Source organism: Rhincodon typus, chromosome 18, assembly GCF_021869965.1.
Source record: "Rhincodon typus isolate 14 chromosome 18, sRhiTyp1.1, whole genome shotgun sequence".
Classification (NCBI taxonomy): domain Eukaryota; kingdom Metazoa; phylum Chordata; class Chondrichthyes; order Orectolobiformes; family Rhincodontidae; genus Rhincodon; species Rhincodon typus.
In genome coordinates, this window is record NC_063349.1 from 46,405,379 (window position 1) to 46,429,381 (window position 24,003).

General features: G+C 41.1%; 1 long non-coding RNA gene across 1 annotated transcript; it reads right to left on the reverse strand.

Moving 5' to 3' along the window:
- Positions 1-4,870: 4,870 nt before the first annotated feature.
- Positions 4,871-23,069, reverse strand: LOC125485351. The gene is made up of 3 exons (XR_007264102.1): positions 22,958-23,069; positions 20,631-20,790; positions 4,871-4,967 (listed from the first exon to the last, which is right to left on the reverse strand). It is a non-coding gene; the product is annotated as an uncharacterized LOC125485351 (long non-coding RNA).
- Positions 23,070-24,003: the final 934 nt, after the last annotated feature.

A 24,003-nucleotide genomic window follows, 5' to 3' on the forward strand; every position in this document is an offset into this window, starting at 1 on the left:
GTCAAGCCAGGCACCTTGGCACAGAATTCACTGAACAAAAACACTTCAGAAATTCAACTTTTTAAAAACTGGAGTAACATAATTTGAAAATGCTCGATGTAAAGCCTACTGGCCAACTTCAATTTCAGCTTAAATTTTAGACCATAAGACCGTAAGAGATAGGAGCAGAAATTAGGCCATTTGGCCCATTGAGTCTGCTCTGCCATTCATATTAACTGATAAATTCCTCAACCCCATTCTCCCGCTTTCTCCCTGTAACCCTTGATCATCAAGAGCCTATCTATCTCAGTCTTAAATGTACTCAATGGCCTGGCCTCCAATAGCCTTCTGTGGCACTGAATTCCATAGATTCACCACTCTCTGGCTGAAGAAGTTTCTCCTTATCTCCATTCCAAAAGGTCTTCCCTTTACTCTAAGGCTGTGCCCTTGGGTCCTAGTCTCTCCTACCAGTGGAAGCATCTTCCCAACATCCACTCTGTCCGGGCCATTCAATATTCTGTAAGTTTTAATTAGATCTCCCCTCATCCTTCTAAACTCCAATGAGTATAGTCCCAGAGCCCTCAAATATTCCTCATATGTTAAGCTTTTCATTCCTGGGACCATTCTCGTGAACCTCCTCTGAACCTGCTCCAGGGCCAGTACATCCTTCCTGAGATATGGGGCCCAAAATTGCACACAATACTCCAAGTGCGGCCTGACCACGGCCTTATAAAGCCTCAGTAGTACATCCTTGTTTTTATATTCAAGTCCTCTCAAAATAAATGCCAACATTGCATTTGCCTTCCTGACTACTGACTCAACCTGCAAGTTTACTTGCGAGAATCCCAGGCTAGAACTCCCAAGTCTCTTTGCACTTCAGACTTCTAAATTTTCTCCCCATTTAGAAAATAGTCCACGTTTTTATTCTTCTTACCAAAGTGCGCGACCTCCCACTTTCCGACGTTGTACTCCATCTGTCATTTCCTTGCCCACTCTCCTAACCTGTCCAAATCCTTCTGCAGCCTCCCCACCTGCTCAATACTACCAATCTTTGTATCACCTGCAAACTTAGCCAGAATGCCCACAGTTCCTGCATCTAGATCATTTATATATAAAAAAGTGAAAAGTTGTGGTCCTAACACTGACCCTTGCCTATCCACACTCTTTCAGTGACGAGGAATCTAGTGCTGGCATATCTATTCATCAATCAAAATAATCAAATGTGTTTCATCTGTCTGTTGTCCCATTCTTTTGCTGTGTATAAGTAATTTCTTGCCATGTTTCCCAAACTTTGCAGTTGGAATCACCAGATTATCTAAAACCATGAGCTCCAGATTGTTTTGTTGATGCTCATTACAGAAGAAGTCTTTTCCTTCCTTTCAAAATGATTCTTTAAGGTCAAAACAGTTCACTACAACGTGTGCTTTAACAATGACCAAATTAACTATGTCTCAATCCTGTCTCTAGTAGATCAATGATTATAGCAGTCAGTGGTTTAAATTATACTCCACATATATGGATAATGTCAGCTCATGAGCATTTTCTTTATTTCTGCAAATAAATTTATTAATCATTGTCTCCACTAACATGAAAAGACAAAATTGAATATTTCACATTTTTAGGATGTCACGTAGCACTTTTCCATTCTAAGTAGTACTTTTTAAAAAAAAAAAATGACATGCAGCCAGGACTTCATGGTGGTGCTTGCCTGAGCATGAAGCCTTTTGGTTCAAGTCCCACTATAGACACAATAGCTCAAAATCCAGGAAATGTTTCAATGCAGTACTGAGGCTCAGTTGCACTGTTAGAGGTACCACTGTTCAGACAAGACATTTAATAGTTTGAACTTTCAAGTGGATCCAATATTCTAAAATAAGGGACCGAGACTTTCCCCATGTTATCAACCACCACAAAGACTTTGTTTTAAAAAATAAGTTATGGCACATGGATGTCACTGGCAAGGTCAGCAGTTGTTGTCCATTCCTAATTGCGTTTGGAGGTGGTGGTGAGAGCTAGCTGGCTAACTAGTCATCAAATGGTTGCTCATGGAGCTAACTATTTTTGATTGAAAAGTGATTAATGCTAAAGGCGAAAGTACCATTTGCAACTGCTGATCAAACTCGGAGAAGCTGCACTGATGTTTACTCTGCCTGAAAATCAGGACAGACTTACAAACTTTGGTGAAAGAAGCACTTTCACCTGCATTGTTTGCAAGGTTTTTTGTTCTACAGTTAGTGGAAGTGGACAAAAAAACTGTGTTGGCTGTGGCTTAACAATGATTTATATTAGATTCCTCTACTGGTGTCGTCTATGCTACTTGACTGAAACATAATTGCTTGATAATGTTTGACCTTTGGGAAAATATTTTCCCAGTATCTTCAACAACTAAAAAGGCGCAAGATCCAGTATGGCAGAAAAAGACCTTTCACACCCTAAAAGCATATAATTTAAAGCTCCTCATTGGCTGTAATCATTGCTTTACTAAAGGAGAGTACAATAGCTAATTTAAGAAAATGAGATCCCAATAACAATTAGGTAAATGATGAGATAATTTTCTTGGTATCGTTAGCAAGAAACCCATCTTCTTTGAAATAGTACCTTGGGATTGTCCCAATGGAAAGGAAAAACTTCCATTCATATCATCATTGTTTTAAGATGGGAAACATGGCAAGAAATTACTTATACACAGTAAAAGGATGGGACAACAGACAGATGAAACACATTTGATTATTTTGATTGATGAATAGATATGCCAGCAATAGACTCCTCGTCTCTGAAAGACAGTTGACAGACAAAAAGATAAAAGTAACCAGTTTTCAGACATTTTGCTTTACAAACAAGCTTGCATTTAAATTGTAGATGAGCCATCAGAGATCAGGATTATGCCAGTTTATGTACCACCTTCAGGTAAATAAAAAAAAAGCAAAGTTTTATGGCAGAAACCTGAACTGCATCTTTTTTTGCAGACTGCATTTTCATGGTTTAGAATCACAAAGTAAAACTGAGACACCACAGAATATTGAGACAATGTTCGTGTGCCTCCCTCGCATGCTTACTGCATCTTGCCTTTTCAGCCCAAAGATTAATCATAAAGCTGCTACTGATCAGAAGCAAAAACATTTCAGCAATTTGCACAGTAGAAAACTTACCACAAGGCAAGCTCTGAGGGCTTAAAAGAGGAAGTTGTTTTCAACAGCTTTGCACCTGACAGATTACATTGCTTGAAGACAGTGCAAAACTCACAGTTTTAAATTAGAAAGAATCTGGAAGAGGATTACATTGTATTATGCAGTTGCCTATAAATAATTGCATGAGAAATAAATCACTTCAAAGATCTGGAGTTCCAAACAGTCTTGGTAGACATTAAGTACGAAAATGGCTTAAAGCATAGGATTTAAAATATAATAGAAATCACAAAAATGGCAGCCATCTAGACTTTTGACATCTACACATAACTGTTATGAAAGAAAAGTATGCACAGGAAGAAAATTTCTAATAAGTCTTGTACATGCACTTGTTTTCGCCCCTTTGTGTGCACAAATCAGTAGATCAATGCAGCCTATAACAGTATATAATTCCACGAAATTGCAGGGCATACAGAAAGTTAAGTTTTATTTTTAAAACAATTGTGCTATTTCTTTTTGGTTCATATGTTCTCATCAGTCACCTTGGTCAAGGAACATTCGTGCCCTATAGGTTTCAAATTATCACAAATTATGTTCTGATAGTTCTATTTTATTCTCGACAGAAAAGTGCTCTCAATGATTGTCTGTGCCATGGAATGACCTGCTGCTCTGTGGCCATAGTTGGCAACTCACTAAGTTCTACTTGTCCCAACCTATGAATTTGCACATACAGTTAGTACAGAAAATGCTCTAAATAGTTCCACTCTGGTGTCTGGGGTGTTAGATTTTTCTCAACACTTAAAATGTCAAATAAAAGGAAGATTAATTAAAAGGTAATTACAGCGTGGTCATGGGAATTAGCAGAGAGAGCAAAGCTGACACATATGTGAGAGAGAGAGAGAGACAGACAGAGAGAAGAATAGTGAGAGCAGAGACAGAATGACAGACACATAGGCAGATTGAGGTAGTAATAGAATGGGGAGTGGGAACAAAACACTAAGGGCAGCAGGCAAACTTCATTGATTGCTACTGAAGCAGTCAAACTGTAAACCACTTAGCTGGACGTCAAGAGGGACAGTTCACCCTTCAATATGCTACAAAGAGATTGAAACAAAGGAGGGACAACATCATGGCCACAATACATGTGAATTCAACCAGCATTCCTTGATGTTGTGGAAAACTGCCAAAAAGTGGGAGAAGGAAGAATGGAAAGTAAACAGAGATGCGAATGCAAATATTAAAGATTCTGCTGCAAGCATTCATTTGCCGATTGACGGCAAACTAGATTTTTTACTCCCTCTGCAATCAGAGAACACATTGAATGAGTTGGAGTTCCACCTAGTGCCTAGTTAAAGTATTTCAGGCAAAGTACATTAAATGTGAGGTTACAGTTCATTTTATTGCATGGATTAATTGCATCTTCTATTCAGACAACAAACTGAATATATAGCAAATTCAAACCCAGGTGATCTTAGGAACTTTGGTTTAGATTGAAGCAACCAGGTAGCAACTAGAGATTTGGCTAACACATTGCGCAGGAAGAGAAGGAAATTAAGTCAGAGTGTGGTTCAATTGTTTATACTGATAGCAAAATCAATTGTTGCATATTTGAACCAATAAGTAACGCAAATATCGGGTAAAATGCAGATCAATAAACAGAGATAATAATTCCCAGGTGATTTCAGTTACCTTTGAGTGCCTGAATGAGTTGCAGATGCTGTATCAAACAAAACCGTTCTCAATATCGAGATACATCTCAAAAGTTCCCTTGTTCTGTTCGGCTTCAGTTTGATTTTGGGATCTGAATTTTGATGTATTCTCCACTTCAAGTCAGGTAGCAAGCCTGATAGTCACACTGGTAGACTGCAATCCAAGAGTACGTTAATGCTAAAATTCACATTATAATGTTCAAACTGTCTGTGTGTTTGATCAACCTGCTCTCTCAGTTGACATACATATACAATCAAATATCTTTCTGAGTTATATGCCTCAAGTTGGCAGAGTTAGATTCCTATTAAATTCTGAGCTACAAAGGCCCTTTTGCTTAGAATTTTATAGGATAAGAATCTTTTCCATTTCATAAATGCTTAATTTTTCCTGGGATACAAATAAACATTATGTCGAAACATCAGCCTCGGCTCAGTTAGCAGCATTCTGACCCTCAACTCAGTTGATTGTAGGGTCAGTACAGAAGTAGAGTCACATCAGACTCAAAATGTTACCTGTTTCTCTCTCCACAGATGCTGCCAGACCCACTGAGTTTCTCCAGCACTGTTTTAATTTCAGATTCTTAGCATTCGCAGTATTCATTTTTAATTCCGACTTCTGATGAAGGGTCACTGGACCTGAAACATTATTTCTCTCCACAGATGTTGCTTTTTACAGCAATTGCTGTTTTTCTTTCTGATTTCCAGCACCCATAGTTCTTTCAGTTTTCATTTTTATTTTGTTGTAAGGTCAAGACCCACTCCAGTTTTTGAACCTTTACGTTGGCTGAGACAACCATAAAATACTGAATCAGCGCTGGTCTCAGAAGTACAACTTTTAGGTAGATGTTAGCCAGAGGCCTGTCCACCTGAACATATTAAAAAAAATCTGGCACTGTTTAAGAGCTGGAGAAATGTCTTAGTCAATATTTATCCTACACTGCCACCATCTGGTCATATATCTCACTTCTGGCTCTGTTTACCTACATAACAAGCCACTACACTAAAAGCAATTAATTGGTTATAAGTGCTTTGGGATATCTTGGAGGCGTGAAAGACATCATATAAAATTAACATTGCTTTCACGTGGTGATACATTAATCAATTCCACCATTGATAGCTAATCCTATTGTAGCCATTCTACAGATTGCCAGCATGAAACAGAAGGCTACTCAGCCCCTCAAGCCTGTCATGCCAGTTTATCAATCATGCTTGGTCTTTACTTCACTTCCATCTGCCTGTCCTAGTTCCAAACCCCGTTATCCCTTACACTTGTCACAGCCTGCCAACACAGGAATGAGCCATTTATTCCCACTGTTTTGTGTCTGGTAGCTAATCCTCAATCCATACCAGCTTATTACCTCATATCCCACAGGCTTTAATGTTGCTAACCAACTTCCTGTGGGGGAATCTTATCACAAACATTTTTAGCCCAAATACTATCGTTCAATATTGGGACAAAAAATCTGGTGTGACAGTGGCCTATATTTCTTTAGCTCTGGGTATTAAAAGGAACTCTTTAACAAATCCGTTTTATTAACTAACCTGGCATTACCAGATATTAATATTGTCTTCCAAACAAGGAATTGAATAGGCGTCAGCATTTATTACTGCATAGACCTTTCTGCAGTCCATACAGAATGTGGCTGATCCATCACGTTTGGACACTAACAGCACTGGGTAATTCTGGCCCCTGTAACTGAAGGTGCAACACTTGCCCATTTACCTCCTCCCTCTACTTTCTGCTCGCAAAAAAGATCCTGAACTACCTGTTGCCTGCCACTTTAACACACCACCCTGCTCCCTGGCCAACATCTCTGCCTATGGCTTGCTGCAGTGTTCCAGCAAAGCCCAACACAAGCTGGAGGAACAACACCTCATTTTCCGCTTGGGGACCGTACAGCCCTCCGGACTCAATATTGAGTTCAATAATTTCAGGGCCTAAACTCTCCCATGTCCCAGCCTCCTACTCCACACACCAGGTTCTCTCTCTTTGGGCCCTATCCTATCGTTTACTCCCTACCCCACCCACCTCCCCATTTTCTGAATACAAACTGACGTCTTCCCAGCCACCATCAGTTCTGAGGAAGGGTCACCGGACCAGAATTGTTAATTCTGTTTTTTCCTTCACAGATGCTGCCAGATCTGCTGAGCCTCTCCAGCAATTTTGTTTTTGTTCCGGATTTACAGCATCTGCAGTTCTTTTGGTTTTTATTTGTTTTGTCTGGGCACAATTAAGTGCTTCTTCAACATGTACTAGATTTGTACTTTCACCAGGGTCTGTCATTCTGGCCCAAGTGTTAATCTTCTCCTTGGAGGAGTGTACCTATTCTCTATAGTTGTATATTGTTATAGCCACAATACTTATGACTAATCCAGGTCAGTTTCTGGTCCAAGGTAACTCTCAGGCTATTGATAGTAGAGGAATTCAGAGATCGTAATGCCACTGAATGTCATGAGAGATGGCTAGATACTCTCCTCTTAGGGATGATCTGACTATTGTCTGGCACTCAGGACATAAGCATTACTTACCATAGACAGAGGAACTGAAATGGTTTTGAACATCAAAATGTTCCTACTTCAGACCTTATGCTGGAAGGAAGGTCATTGATAACTGAAGTGAAATTAGTTGGTGCTAGTGATGATTTTAGGGGCGTAGTCTATGGTTACAATTACCAAAAATAGGAAGTTGACAATTTGTAATAAATTTGATCGTTTCAGTTTAGAAAATTTTTAAATAGGATATATAATTAGACAGAGTATACAACCATGACATTGACCAGAAGACAAAAAGCCTGTGGTTCAGAACGCGTCGGTCTTATGAAAGTTTCAAAGGTAGCACCCTGCTCTCTAGCTGAGGTGTTAACAAACTATCTTCCACCTCGAAGTTGGTTCTCCAAGGATCACCCAATGTCGCTGCACACTTGTTGATAAAGTCTATTTCTAGGGGACAGGTAACATTGCGTTAATTCTGAATTCTTTCAGTGAATGATCATGCTTTAACAAATCAGGTGACCATTGTCCCTGGCCAACTCCTAACAGCAAAACCCTCTTTTACAAGAATACTGCATGAGGTATAGGTGTCCGATAAGTCTCATTTACACTGGTAGAAAGCAAGTTAGTGCTAGAACAGTGAAATTAAGGTCTTATTCCTGTGTAACATGTGGAACACCAAGGGAACTCAGATTTAAAGGGGTTTAAATCCTACTTTCCAAAACTAGGCCACCCTGTTAAATGAACTCTTGCAATGTTGTGCTGGGACTAGGATGATTAGCTGTTAGTCATTCTCCTGTGTGCTCGGTAAGACTAACCAGCGGAGAGACCCCATTTTTTTTCCCCCCATTCAGTTGTGGGATGTGGGAGTCACTGGGTGGCCAGCATTTCTTGCCCATCCCTAGCTGCCCTTGAGAGAAGGTGGTGGTGAGCTGCCTTCTTGAACTGCTGCAGTCCTCCTGTTGTGGGTTGACCCACAATGCTATTTAGGGAGGGAATTCCAGCATTTTGACTCAGCAACACTGAAGGAACGGCAATATATTTCCAAGTCAGGCTGTTGAGTGACTTGGATGGGAACTTGTAGGTGGTGGTGGTGCTGTTCCCATACATCTAATGCCCTTGTCCTTCTAGATGGAAGTTGTCATGGGTTTGGAAGGTGCTGTCTGAGGATCTTTGGTGAATTTCTGCAGTGCATCTTGTAGATCGTACAAACTGCCGCTACCGAGTGTCAGTGGTGGAGGGAGTGGATGTGGTGCCAATCAAGCGGGCTGCTTTGTCTTGGACGGTGTCAAGCTTCTTCAGTGTTGTTGGAACTGCACTCATCCAGGCATCAGTGGCTTCAATTTGCCCTGGCTCCTTAATAGCCCAGTCAAATGTTGCTTGGATGTAGAGAACAATCACTGATGTGCAATTCAGTTTTTTGCAGCCTTGGTTGAAGCATGGCTAAAGAGGGGAGGTGGAGCTGTTGAAAGGACCTGACGGATCCTTAAAAGCATTAGTGTCTAGTTCACTGCTGATCAAATGCCACTTGATTGTACCTGTCAACTGCTGATGTGGTGATAACTGGCTAGATTACATTTGTCCTTATTTGTGGATAGGACATTCCAGAAACTTTTGCATATTTGCGATGAAAGGTCTATTATCTTTTGGGATTTGGATTTTAAAAAGGAGAGGCACGTGTACATGGGTCATTTGAGAAGGCAATTAAAAATGGATAGAAAGTCAATTTCAAAATGTGACTAGTGGCAACAATTCCAATAAAACATTTAAAAACCGTAAGAACTGCAGATGCTGTAAATTAGAAACAAAAAAAAAGAAGTTGCTGGAAGAGCTCAGTGGATCTGGTAGCATCTGGAGAGAAATCAGCATTAGTATTTCAGGTCAAGTGACCCTTCCTCAGGTTTTCTTGCCACAGATGTCTCCAGACCAGCTGAGCTTTGAGCAATTTCTATTTTTGTTACCAATAAAGCGTATGACTGGAATCAGAACAATATTTTCTCTCCTAGCAAGAGTAGGAGTGGTTAGAAACCTGTAGACTGAAATATTTAAGACTGAAGTTTTAAACATTGTTGTCTTTTATGAATGCACATTTTCCTTGTGATAAAGTTGGTTAATTGTTAAAAAGATCAGAAGTCTCTTGTATTTACATTCCAGTGAACACCCATTTTAAAAGAAAAAGATCCATCACGTCATATTTCATTCTGGGATCTGGACTTATCCAGTAGTAACATTAGCTGGCCCCATAAACTTTCTACTCAGGTGTCACCTTTTCTTGGACCACAGGCTTAATTTGATTTACTAAGCCCTAGACAGCCTCCTGGGGATGGAATCTTATCTCCTCCCTGACACGTCCAAAATATAGACATTAGCTTAAAGAGCCAACATCAAGCTGCAGAAATGGATCATGTGTCTCAGCTCCCAAACAGTACAGGACAGGTTTAAAATGTCAGATACAGAAACCTAGATACCTGGGCCAACAGAAGCTTGCCTGATATACAACTAGATCACGATTATCTATCCCAGACACCATTTTTCACCACAAATACCCAAAATTCCTTGTTGTTAGTGTCCAGAAATCCAAATGACTCAAAAGATGCTCAACAGTGGAGCTTCTACAGCCCTTTGGATGTAGATTTCAAGATTTAGAATCCTATAGAGTGAGGAGATTATCTAGTTCTTAGTGCCGCTGATCTATACTCACCAGCCTGGGGAAGCATCCAATCTATATCACACCCTGTAAGAATGCAAGTTTCAGTAATCTCTCATTCTTCAAAATGAAGGAGAGAACACAGGCTCATTTACCAATCTCACCAAGAAAATCCCGCTATCCAAATTAATTTTTTTTGGTAAACTTCATTTACACTCCCTGGCAAAAATTCATCCTTCAAGGAAAAGGGGACCAAAACTGTACATTCAAGATTAGGTCAAGGTTCTATATAAATTGCACCAAGGCATCTTTACTCCTGTAAATTAAATCCTTTGGTGATGAAGGCCAACATAGCATTTGCCTTCTCACCTACATACTATTGTGTAATTCATAAATAAAGATTCTTATGGACCTCAACTTTCCAAGTAAGAAAATCTGCCTTCTGAAGTGAAGAAGATCACACACACGGTTGGGCATGTTAATAGTAACAGTAATTTATTGTATTCGTGAAAATACTGTAAAACATCTACAAGTCACCATATGCTGGCACCATTGTCATTACATAAAATTATAAAGTTAGAACAATAAATCATAAAATAAATCAAAGTTAGAACAAATTACATTTATTGTTCCATACATGGCTTCTTGATTTCCTAAGAGGCAAGAGGACACCACCACACCGTTCCCCAAGGATGCAACACCAAAGAGGATGCACACTGTAGCAGCCCCCACTGCTGCTTACCGGATCCAGAACATTGCCAAAAGCTGTCCCTGAGGCTGCAACACCAAGGAGTCTTTACACATTTACCATCCAAATCCTGTTAAAGCCTCTTTGCAGGCTCCTCAGAACACAATTAATTTTGGTCCAAATTTGAAAATTAAATTTATATGTTGAATAGCTGTAACTCAGCACTGTTCCTTGCAGTGCTGGCTTAGTCGTAGGTCACCTTGACAAATTATCCTTTTTTTTTTCTCCTTTGTCCATTAGGAGAAGGGAATCATTCAATCTGATGGGCTTTTTGTTTACTAACTTCCTATGTTAAAGACCTTATTTGAAAGCCATCTGAAAATCCATATAAACTACATCCACTAGTTCTTGTGTTACAAATAATCTTAAAACACAAGGTCTGTCTCCTTCATAGGAAGGAATCTAGGCAGAGTCAACATGTTGCAAGTGTCCATGGTATGACATTAAAAATGATACATTATCACCACTACAGACAAACTGAGAACTTAGTTCTGTGCGTTCTTTCACTACTTCCCTTCTGAAGGAGTTACGTTACGTTACTTTTCTACATTGCAGTCTGCAGGAACCATTCCAGAATGTATAGAAATTTAGCAAGGTCACCCTTAATGCATCTGTGATCTCCAAGTATTCTGGGGGTGTAACTTAACTAGTCCAGAGGAAGCCACCAACCTGCAATTCAAATTTGGAGTACTATAGCTTTATTAATGCTAATTTCTCTGTTTCTCATTTGCACAACTCCCTTGGATTTCTGAGAGATTTTACCCTTATTCCTGTGTAGAGGTTGAATTAGATGTCCCAACAAAATAAAAAATATCCCTAACTAAATTAGTATGAATACTGTTCACATGAACCTGGGAGGCAGAGGCCCCATTCTACCACATGTGAATTCAAGGAACAAATTCAAGACAGCAATTAGTCTCTAGTTACTAATAACCAAGGATATGGTATATGCTGGAATATGTTGAGGCAGATGAACAGCCAGGATCTAGGCCTGTGGAGCAGGCTTGAGGGACTAAATGACCAAAGGTCCTATGGAAGTTTTTGACAGTTTGAAGTAAACACTCAAGTCATCCCATAATTGAAACTTCAGTCATTTTGACTTGGCTAATGTTTACAACTATTGCACGGCATAAAACAACTTAATTTGCAATTGCCTTGAAAACTGTGGCCTGAGTTGAAACAAAATGTAGAAGCTAAGTTTGGATGACATTCTTCTCCCCCCACCCCCACCGCCCAGTAATCCCTCAAGATGGAGGATGACCTGTTTGCAGTTGGTTCAGTGGGTTGAAACGGCTGATGAGTCCAAAGTGATGCAAAAATATGGCAACTACAAAGGCAGATAGGTGTTGGTATTTTGAGAGCCAATAATTCAACTTAATCGCCACACACTCTATGAACAGTGCCTTCCCAAATGAATCTTCTCCATTGAAACTGTCACAATCTAGGGACGTCAATACTTTTTTGGGGATATTGGATCTCAGCTTTCTTTCTGAAAGCATTCCTATTATTCTTTCCCTACTTCTGGTTATGTACCAGAGTTTAGAACATTACAGCAGATGTGAAATTTTAACAATACTTGGGTACAAGGGTGGAAAGAGACTGTGCAGTCCTGCCATGGAGGTAGACAATTAAACTCACTGGGGATGGGGGAAGCCCTGCATTGTATATCATAACAGCTGAAGCATTTCACAACAATCAACCTGAAGTGTCAACAGTTGATTTGTCTCTGCCTCCAGTCTTCCCTAGCATCACAGACACTGGTTTTCAGCCAATTCAATTCACTCCCTGTGGAAGAAAGCTGTTGGAGGTATTGGATACAGCAAAAGCTATGGGCCCTGACAACATTCTGGCAATAGTGCTGAAGACTTGTGCTCCAGAACTTGCTGCTCAAAGCAGTTTCAGTACAGCTGCACTGTCAGAAATTGTCCAGATTTGTCCTGTCGGCAAAAAGTTGGACAAGTCTAACTTTGCTAATTACTGCCCCAGTATAATCTTGATCATTAAGGTGAGGAAGGTTGCATCAACTTATTATGAAGCAGCACTTCCTTAGCAACAGCCTGCTCATCAACACCCAGTTTGGGTTCTGTCAGGGCCATTCTGCTTCCTGACCTCATTACAGCCTTGGCTCAAACACAGGCCAACAGGTGAATCCCAGAGGTGAAATGACAGCCCTTGACAACAAAGCAGCATTTGACCAAGTATAGTATGGTGGAACCCTAGCCAAACTGGAAGCACATATGAAGATGCTTGTGGCTATTGGAAGTCAGTGATCTCTAGCCAAAGAATGATCTGCAGGAGTTCAGCTGATTCAGTGGCCTTTCCTTCATAAATTGGAAAATCCCTCCAAAGACTGTACAAGTGTTGAGCACCATCTGTGACTCCTCAGACACTGAAAGAGTCCACGTTCAATTGCAGCAAGATCGGAATATAAAGACTTCAGCTGACAAGTTGTACCTCACAGATGCCAGGCAGTGATCAGGTCCAAGAGACAGCCCTTTGACACAAGTTCTTTATGATCACTGAATACCCTTTAACATCCTGAGGGGGACAACTGGACTTACCATAAAGAACAGTGGCTGTAAGAGCAAGTCACTTAGGAATACAGCAGTGTAATTCACCTCCTGATTCCCAAAAGCCTGTCTGCCATCTATACTGCAGAGATCAGAAGTGTGACAGAATACTCCCCACTGGCCTAGATGATACTAATAGGTGGTAAAGTCACATGGGATCTAAGATAACGCCAAAGAGGCAGGTATCTTGTCACCAAGTCACCCTTTATTTACACGCACTATGACTGTGACACATTGACTGTGACTAGAATGAGGCGACTCAGACTCTTGTTTTATATCTGTCAGGACTCCCTGACTAGCCCAGGTTAACACAATCTCAAATCAAGGATCTCAGTAAGTGAGATCTACCTGGACTGCATTCCAATCACAACATCCCTCCCAATGAAGTCCAGAGATGTAGGCATATTCCTTTTCTTGTAGCTTCTCCTGGGATGTTTTCAACCGTGGTCCAATTCCTCTAACCTTGACACAAGCGGTGTGTACTGGACCATAGCCTGTCTCTTGCACCCAGAGCATCACAGGAGAGATTCCTACTCTTCAGATGGTAACAGCAGCAAGGCTGCATCTATGTCAGGCTTGAAGATTTCTTTGACACTAGATGGAGGGGTAGAACCCATAGTTCCCGATAACCTTTCGGTCTGTTCTGAGGGGCCAGGTGTGTTTTGCTCCTGCCCTGTTTTGGAAAGTACAGCCCCACCTGCTAGTTTTACATGCAAGTCCTCTATGCGAGGGATTGGATATTTATTCAGCTATGAGAAGGGATTTATTGTTTGCTTAAAAATCCCCACAAAGCCTAACCAAGCTGACAGGCTTCAACAGGTACAACCAATGCTGCCCATTCCTCAAACTATACCAGTTTGAGGATTCCTTGGCTTTTCAGTCTCCTAATTTCTGCTTCTACTTTTGTGCAGAAGGCAAATGGCACTGGGCAGGCCTTGCAAAATTGTGGAATTGCTTCCTGGTCAATCTGCAAGGTGGCCTTGGTCCCTTTGGCAGTCTCTAGACATTCCTGAAAAATCTTCCAGGTACTTAATAGGGACATCACTCAGGAAGCCATTTCTAACTGAAAACGGTTGAGCCAATCAAGGTGAATCCTAACTAATTCTGCCCCATCAAGATCAGGCCCCAGCCTTTTACTGTGATCAATGGTAACTACAACAACTGCTTCTCATAAGACACTGGAACCAAAGTCATATCCTTAATCTGCAATGGTTCCTCAGTATAAATTCTCAGTCTGGCCGAGGTCTTACACAAACTTAGGGGTTAGAGTCAAGGGAGAACTTTGTTAAAGACTGGTTCTGCAATCACTGAACTGCACCAGTAATCAACCTCCATTAGAGTCAGGTGACCATTCAACCAGACATTTATTTTGATTGGCTCTGAATTGGATGTTACTAAGCAATTTAACTGTTCCAAGCCACATGTAAGTGGACTTTCCAGGGTGTGCACTCTTATTCAAGTCAGGTCTCACAGACCTCTTGTTGTCTTGAGTCTGCATACTAGCAGCACCTACAATGGCTTGCTAGTCTGGATTCTGAAGAACATTTCAGCCATTTGGCTGAGGCTTGGCTTTGTTTTGGGCTGACCTTGGATCCCTCTGCTCAGAATATGTCCTGTGAGGCTATGCAATTGCCTACACTCAAATGGTGTTACCCAAGCACAGGTAAGTGAGGGGGTCCCTTCCTTTGGGACGTGCTCCACTTGCTACATTTTCCTAATGGCCAAGCCAGTCAGAGTGCCTATTTGAAGTCTAGGTGGGCTTTTACATGATTATATTATTAATCTCACATACTAAAAGATTTCTCAGCATCTCCTTCAGGGTTAACCCAAAGTCACATGTCTCTGCCAGCCCCCTTAAACTTTGTCAAAAATCCCAATACAGATTCCCCTGGATCTCAAACTGCCGAATAAAACTGATCGCATCTCAGATTTAAGAGGCTTGGAGTTATAATATTTCTTAACTTAATTTGTCAATTCTTGAAAGGTTTTACTATCTGGTGTCTCAGGAAAAGTTAGGCTCTTAACCAAAAATGCTGCAGGTCTGCTAGTAGTCAGAAGGATTACTCATTGATTTTCATCTGCCCCAATGTCATTTGCCCGGAAAATGAATGCATTCTTCCATACACTGGGCAGTCTTCAACAGCAGGATCACACTAGTCAAGCTTGCCAAATAAACGCATGATGCCAGAAATGCCTACCCCAACTCAGATGACTGTTGCAAGTGAATTTTCTTCATGAGCATACTGTTTTCTCTTGTTGTCACTAAAATAACTCCAAAGAGACAGGTATCCTGTAACTAAATCATCCTTTATTTACACATGTACAGTAAATGGACTCAGACTTGCTTGCTCTAGAGACCAGCTCTAAATGGGGAGCCTCTCTAGATCTGTTTATTTCTGTCAGCTAGGGCTCCCTGTTTAGCCTAGGTTAAACAGCCCCAAAAAAGGATCTCAGTCAATGAGATCCACCTGGCCCTCATTCCAATCACTATTGACCCTTGCTGAGTTGATAAGATGGATACAGAACTGGTTTAGTCATAAATGATGGAGTAGCAACACATTTTTCTGATTGGACAGCTGTAGCCTGTGGTGTTCTGCAGTGCTGGGACCCCTGTTGTTGGTCATACAGGTCTAAGTGATTGAGGAAAATGAAGGTGGCCTACAAAGATGGGGGAAGCTGGGATAGTGAGGAGCATATAGATAGGCTGGTGAAATGGCAATGGAGTTTCATCTAGAAAAGTAAGGTGATGCATTTTGGGAGATCTAATGCAGGAAGGAAGAATACAGTAAGTAGCTGAACCCGTAGTAGCTTTAAAATATTGAGGGATCTAGGTGTACAGGTCCACAGCTCCCTTGAAGTGGCAACACAAGTGGAGGTGGTGATCAAGAAGGCATATAGCATGCTTGCGTTTACTTATGGCATAGAGTATAAAGTCATGTTGCAGTTGTATACAGAACTTTAGTTAGGCCATATTTGGAATATGGTGTACAGTTCTGGTCACCATACTACAAAGATATGCAAGCTGAGAGGGTACAGAATGTAGCCTGGTTTGGAAGATATTAGCCATGAGAGATCGGACAAATCGTTCGTTGGTTTCCACTTGGAAGTCACAGGCTACAGGCCAACCTGATAGAAGTTGACAAAATTGAGAGGCATGGACAGAATAGATAGTCAGTCTTCCCACACCCTACCATCCAGGGTAGAAGTGTCAATTATTAGGGGACACACGTTTAAGGTAAAGGGCAAGTTTAAAGGATACAAGGCAAGATCCCCCTGTCTCAGAGGCTGCTAAGTGTTGGACTGCCAGGAGGCAGATACAAACAGCAAAATTTAGGAGGTATCTGGACAGATACATGAATAGGGAAGGAGTGGAGGGATATGATTGTATAGAGGCAAAAAAGGTTCAATTTAGAAAAGTGCAAGTTTGGTGGGCAGATGTGCCTGCTCCTCTGCTGTCTGTTTTAGTCTTTGTGCAGTGCGAACTATCAGAAACCACGACATCATCCAGGACAAAGCAGACCACTTGATTGGCACCACATCCATAAAGCATTCACTCCCTCCACCATAGAGGGTCAGTAGCACCTACAAGATGCACTGCAGAAATTTGCCAGAGATCCTCAGACAGCAGCACCTTCCAAACCCCAACAACTATGGACAGGCAATAAGTGGTCTGCCAGGAATGCCCATGTCCCAGGAGAAAATAAAAGTAGGCACAAGGTCTGTTTGGAAAAACAGCTTATTACACAATGGCCTATGTAACTAAACCCTTAAGAATAATTTCATTCTAATCCTCAAGAGGAATCAAATTGCTTAGGCACAGTAATAGGGAATCAGTAAGCATACAGCTGTCTTAAGAAAGAGATTATTACAATGGCCTGCTTTTTCTACCTCATGGCAATTAACTAGCTTTGAGACCAGCAAGCCCAAAGTTAAAGCCATGGTATGAACTTACACCTCAGCAAGATGAATTTGATTCTTGCACCAAGTCATGGTTATTGTTTGGTGTCCATTAATATCAAGCAGGATAAGCAGTTAATCACGATGAGATATCTGTACTGCAATGAAAACATACCAAATTGATACTTAAAAAGGATAATTAAACAGGATAAGTAACTGGAAGACAAAATGCAACTAAAGCAGAACCCAAAAGTACATACGAATTTGTTACAGAGAACAAGCAGTCTCCACTGTAGAGAATATTCTCTTCTCCTCCCCCTCCCCAATGTTCTTTCCTCTGATGACAAAATCTTTTTACACCCCTACACGAGTGGTCCCATATCATGGAAGTGTGATCAAAGATTTCACCTGCACTGCAGTTCCTGTTCTTGGTCCACATGGGGTGCAACAACCATGAACCTGCTAGGCAACTGCAAAGGTGAGGCTCTTCCAATGCTACCATCTGGATTCCCATATCTACCTCACTTCAGTCTCACCCACCTAACCACAGACTAAATCAGATTTCTAAAGTGTGACTGCCTCATCTTAGACAGTTAAGTTCCAATTTTTTTTTTTTTTTTAAAAACTTCAGAGTCTGGAACTTAAGATCCAAAGAGGTGTCAACACCAAGAATGTTGTTAAGAACCTGCTTTTCCAACACTTCCTACCAATAACTGTAAAGCATCAGAAATGGTGACACATGTACACTTGGCTGGTATCACAGCAAATGCCACTTATGCAAACACCCCAGATGCATGTCCAATCAGCAGGTAGATCAGTGGCTTTGCTTTAAAAACTGGAGGATCAAAAAGAGTAGTGTTGAAGCTAGTTCCATACAAAGTATTCACACTAGAGGAGAGTAGAAATTTGCTATATTCTGGACAGAAAGTTGGAGGATTAAGACCGTGGACCACGTTACTGCCAAAGCCTGGCTAGCCAACAGCTGGTAGTTGATTGGATTCAATCATATGCTCAAGACCCCTCTTGGATAATGACTTTAGCACATCAGGAGCCAGCTCTTCTTAAAGATCTAAATCCCATGACCAACCCACCCTCTCATCCCTGTCTCCTTGACCTGCCACAACCTGTCCATCTCTCCCACCTATCCACTCCTCCCACCTCCCTGACCAATCCCCACCACTGCCTACCTGCACTCACCTACCTTCCCCAGCCCCACCCCTCCTATTTATCTGAGCTCCCTTCCTCCTCCCCCATTCCTTTCAAGGGTCCCGATCCAAAATGTCAACTTTCCTACTCCTCTGCCTGGCCTGTGTTCCTCCAGCTCCATACTGTGTTCTGACTCCAGCATCAGCAGTTCTTACGACTTCTTAAAGAAGAGCTGCCTCCTAATTGGCATTCTCTTTCCTTTCACCCTTACTCTTATAACACCGCACTGATCTTTATTCTCAGGCATACCTTTAGGGCAAAGCGAGAGAGTTAGGATTAGATGCAATGCTAGCAGGTTGCAAGATTACTTACTAGAAAAATTAAAATGATCAATTGTTCTGTAGCACTTGTTAAATCAAGATTTACAAGTTCATTCGTATTCACTATTTCAAAAACTTCCTTTTGAACACAGAAGACATTGCAGGGTTTGAAATTCTGACTCCTACCCAGAAAACCAGTTGAATAAAAGTGTTACAAACAAAAAAAAAAAGGAATGCTCATCGTGTAGGGATTGGTGTACTGGGTGGCTAATAGGACTATTTTCAGGTTTGCAGGATGCAACTTGTGTGCTAGGTGATCATTGCTGTTTTTAAACTTGTTTACATTGGACACATCTACATGGGACTTAAGCAAGAATTTTTATAAAAAGTACTTCATGGGAGACTGGCCAAGAAAAAAACCTCATGGGGTCCAAGGCAAAGTGGCATGTTAGACAAAATTGTCTGAGGGGCAGGAAGGAGGGGTGTTGGTAGAGGGATGTTCCTTTGAAGTCTTTTCCAGCAGGTTCCACAAGGCTCATTGTTGGGATCCTTGCAGTTTGTGGTGTACATTTGTAATTTTGACTTAAATATGGGAGAATAATCAAGGTGCTCCAAGATGACCAAAATTGTTAGGATGGTAACCAGGATAGCAATAAGATATCAACAGACTGGTCAGATGGGCAGAAGACTGGCATACCAACTTGGAGAGAGCCAACAAGTTATGAGATTGAACTATGAATGGTACAGAAGGTTACAGGGACCTTTTGGTGCACATCCATATATCCCAGGACAAGTAGATAAGGTGGTTAAGGAGGCAAGAAGTATAGTTACCTACATAGGTCATGACAGCATATAAGAGCTGAGAGATTATACTAGATTTGTGCAGCCAGATCTTTGTTGGCTAAAGACATAGGCTGATTTGTTTCCTTCTGTGTTGCAAACATCTATGATTAAAGGATAGGCTTATATCTGCTGGAATTGGGCAAAACATGACTTCGAACCACAAAACATCAAGGGATGTTGAAGCAAGTGTGGAGATGCTTTCCTTATGAAGCAAGAATGAACAGTTTCTACCTGAAAAACAGGTGCCAAGTAAAGCTTTATGGTTATGAGTCTTTGGAATGGTGCCTAAAAGAGGCACTGAAAGAAGAGTTTGAATATTTAAGGAATGATCAAATAGGTTCTTGGTAAGGAAAGGGTTGATGGGAATGTGCATGTGAGGTCATTTGCCATCATGTTGTTAATGGAAAAGCATGCTTGTTGGTCTACTCTTGCTCTTTGTTCACATGCTACAAACTTAAAGATATTCTTAAATCATGCCTGCTGGGTTATGGTGGAACAAGCCCTCAAGTTGAATACTTGGATGTACTTACATCAAGAATTACTCCAGCATTAGGGAAGTGGAAATTAAAAAGGAAACAACAGAAAAGAAACGTGAAAAAACACTATGCTTAATATCCCATTTGTACAGCTACTAAACAGACATCCTGCTTCTGTGTCTAGATTTTTTTTAAAAAAAGCCCTGCAGGATAACCACAGGTCAATATTACCTTTGCTACATGAAACAGTGCTTCACACCTACTAAACAACTCTAATGGTCCTTCATGTGATGATTTGCACAGAACTGGTGCCAATCACAACTTCAGTCTGTAACTTTGTTACTGATGGAGTTAATGCAAATGCTGTTTGGCTTGATTTGCTGTGATCTCCAGCATTTGTTTTCAGTGCTGTTTTAAGATCTGGGCACTAGCTAGAATGGATATAAAGAAGTCTGATTATAGGAAACATTTCACAACAAAGTGTACTTTCCATCTTTTGAAAAGGTTGACTTTTTATTGCATAAATAGCCTAGAAAACTGATTAAGACCTAACGTTTCAATATACAAAATCAACAGCTGTTGATTGTCAATTCTCATTTGAGGAAAGGTTTGTTTTATGAAAGGATAGCTTTTACTGCTTTATTGTGCTTTGTGCCAGCAGATCAAACGGGCACAATTACCTGGAAATCACACCAGCTGCCGACCGCTGCGTGGACTCCAGATCATGGACAGTCATCAGCAGGCTCCCAACCATTTTTCATGGTCCTGGACTGCAACAGTCTGCCTAGGGTAACAGCCATCTGTAGACAGGTTTCTTGTGCCTTTATGGAGGTCCCACTGCTGTGAGATAAGAAGATGATTAAGCATCAATATGCAAGGGTGAAGTGTACACAAATAGTAGGTACATGACTAAAAGAGGCTACTTCCTTGTTACCCTACAGCAGATGGCAGGAGGGACAGAGGACATTCAGAATGTTTCACTGAAACTTGGACTTTATTCTTCAAAGAAAAAAAACAATGCTATACAAAACATTAGGTTTCAGTCTGAAAAAACAAAAACAAAGCTATTAAGGTATACAGGAAACTAATTGCCCCCAAAGATCTATAACTCAAATCTCCCATTTGTAAATCAAATAATCAGATGGCAATATCAGCTTTGGAAGGTCATGAAACGTTTTAGCCAGCTAGTCTTTAGAAAGACTGGATTATTCACCTACCATGCACCCGAATTGTCCAGAGTACTGTCATTACAAAATGTATTACAGATATTTCAAATCCTTCAGCTAAATGAGGCAGATGGACTAAAAATTTCTAGAAGTGGAAGCAAACAAATTGCCAAGAAATGGGTTAACCAATTGCAATCAAAGAGCATGGAACATTACTTCACACACCAGACCAAGTAAAATTAAAAAACTTCACTGAAATCCAAGGAACCATATGGAGAGCCTACTTTTAAAGTAGAAAAGTACACGCATCAAAAACTATGCATTAGCCGCCATTCTGGTTAAAAGGAGGAATATGGCCATTGTAGCTCACTTTTTCAAGAGAGTTCAAAATAAGGGGAATGGAAATACATTTTAAAAATGTAAATTATAACCAGGCCAGCATGAATTCAACAGAAGTTACTTCAAATCAACGGGACTGAGATGCTCAGAAGCCAGGAATTTTGCAATGCAAAAGACTTTGGGAGTACATCTCCAGAGCGTTTTCTGGTATTCGTGAGGTTCTAAAAAGAATGCATATTAAATAACACTTGTTGCAAAACAATCACTTAGATTCTAGGAAAGAAGAGGAGAGGTCATACTTCCAGATGGGTAAATTAATCCATTAAAGATTGTAAAATTTTATTTATAGATAAAGACAAACATCTAAATCTGACACTTTTATTTTACAAGATTAATTCAAAGCCCTACACAGCTTGCACTTAAAGAGTCTTTGGCTTCTGATGGGTTTGGCAGAATTGGGAATTCCAAACTTGAAAGGTCCAAGATGCAATTCAAATTAAAAAAAAAAGTCTTTAACTAGATCTCAGAATTCACCTTCTCTTCTAACCAGTTATACATAGCTTCAAAATTTTTCTTTAGGAATGTCTCTGTTCTGTTTACATCTTTCTCTGAAGAAGAATATTGCTCAGATGTATTTTGCGACATCTGCTCATGCTCACCATTTCTCCGTGAGTCGATACTAGCTTGCTCTAGACCCCCAGGTGAGCATTCAAAGTGGGACAAGTAGTCTATCATACTGTTGCCCTCTTCTTGCCAGTAGCTGGGGATAGCTGCAGCTTGCTTTTGGAGTTCCTGGTACTTCTCATGCATTAGAAACTGGGTGGTGTTCCTTGGGGCCCTCATACCAGGTGCTCTCTTGCCATTGATATTAACAGGTCTGAGCAAAGCCCCAAGGTTAATACAATTGCAGGTTCTTCCTCTTCGGTATTTGTGCCACTGCTGCTTCCTCTTCCTCCATTTCTGCTGACAAGCACAGCAGCACTTGGATCTGCAGCGTTTGGACTTCTTTGGTATTAAGTGGGGCTTCCTCCAACCTTCAGTAATAATATTACCTCCCATAGCCTCAAAAGACAACAAGAGAGCAGCAGGGAAACTCACCACCTCACTTTTCGTGAGGCCTAATCCCAATTTTAAAAAAAGTTAAAAGCCTTTTTGGAGAAAGTCCAGTGCCACTCATACACACACACAATACAAACTGAGCCCTCCAGGTGTGAAAGTGTTTCAGATAAGATGCAATCAGAAAACTGCGCAGTGGCTTACAAGGACTAGTGGCTTCAAAATAAGCCAAAAGTAAAGCTTCCTTGACAAGCAAGCTATCAGTAAGGTGGAGGAAGGCCAGGTGGACGAGGGAGGAAGTCAGCAAACACGGAGATCCTAACGTCTTTCACTGACACCCCGAACAAAATGAGAAACACACTTTCGCCCAGCATAAAATACCGACGTAAGAAACTTTTTAAAGAAACTGAAATCCCGCTGGTTCAAAGGAATCCCTTTGGGTATACCTGCTCCAATCACAGCCCCTGGCTGACTGCTCCGCCTCTCCCAGCGGACACTAACGGACACTGTTCTGGAAACGTCTCTTAAAGCCGCAGTTTGCGCACGCAACCTCACGTGCACACCGAAGGGGCGGGGTCAGGCGGTTGCCCTGGGAGACCGCCAATCAGGTCTGCCTGCTGGTCGGGCAACGTCACCAACGGCACAAAAGTGCCGGATGACGGTTGCTAAGGGTATGAATTTTTTTTCCTTTTTATTTCTTCTGAGTTTTCTTGGACGTGTGGAGAGTCCAAAGAAAGTTTGAGGAGTTGAAAATGTGTGATGTTGAAAATCATAGCAAAGTACAACACCTGCTTGGATGTCAGAGTTGGCAGGTATATGGGTTGCCAGGATGAATATGTACATGGGCTGGTGTATGAAGTGCTTGGTGGCCAGAAACATGGGGTACCATGATGGCTGTTATAAAATTTCACATGTATTAGGTTGTTTAATGTTGTTATGAAAGCATATTGTAGTGATTGCAATGAGGGCCAGGTGGATCTTATTGACTATGAGATCCTTGATTGGGGTTGTTACCCTGCGCCAATAGGGGACACCTGGCTAACAGATATAAACAGGAGTATCAGCAAATCCCCTAGTTCTAAGGACTATCTCTGAGGTTGCAGATCAGAACCCCTGTACTGTGCACATGTAAATAAAGGGTGAGTTGGTAACAGGCTACCAGCCTCTGTGCAGTTATTTCACAGGTAAATTCAGAAAACATCAACCCTTAAATGTTGGTTTTCAACCTATAGGCACAAACACAATTAAGCAAGAAGACAACTTAAATTTTGCACATAAGACAATAGGGGTGTCAATGGCAGGTTGTGTTATTGTTGATGTGTCGACAGTTTCACACGCTAACCCTGACACCCCAAAATATGATCCTAAAGCTGAACTTCCAAAGTGTTGTGCCAGCAGTGTGATTGTGCGCTGACAAGGGTGTCAGTAGCCATTCTGATGTCAGGATTATTGCTGGTTAGTTGTACCATCATTAGACACTTGGTTAAATTCT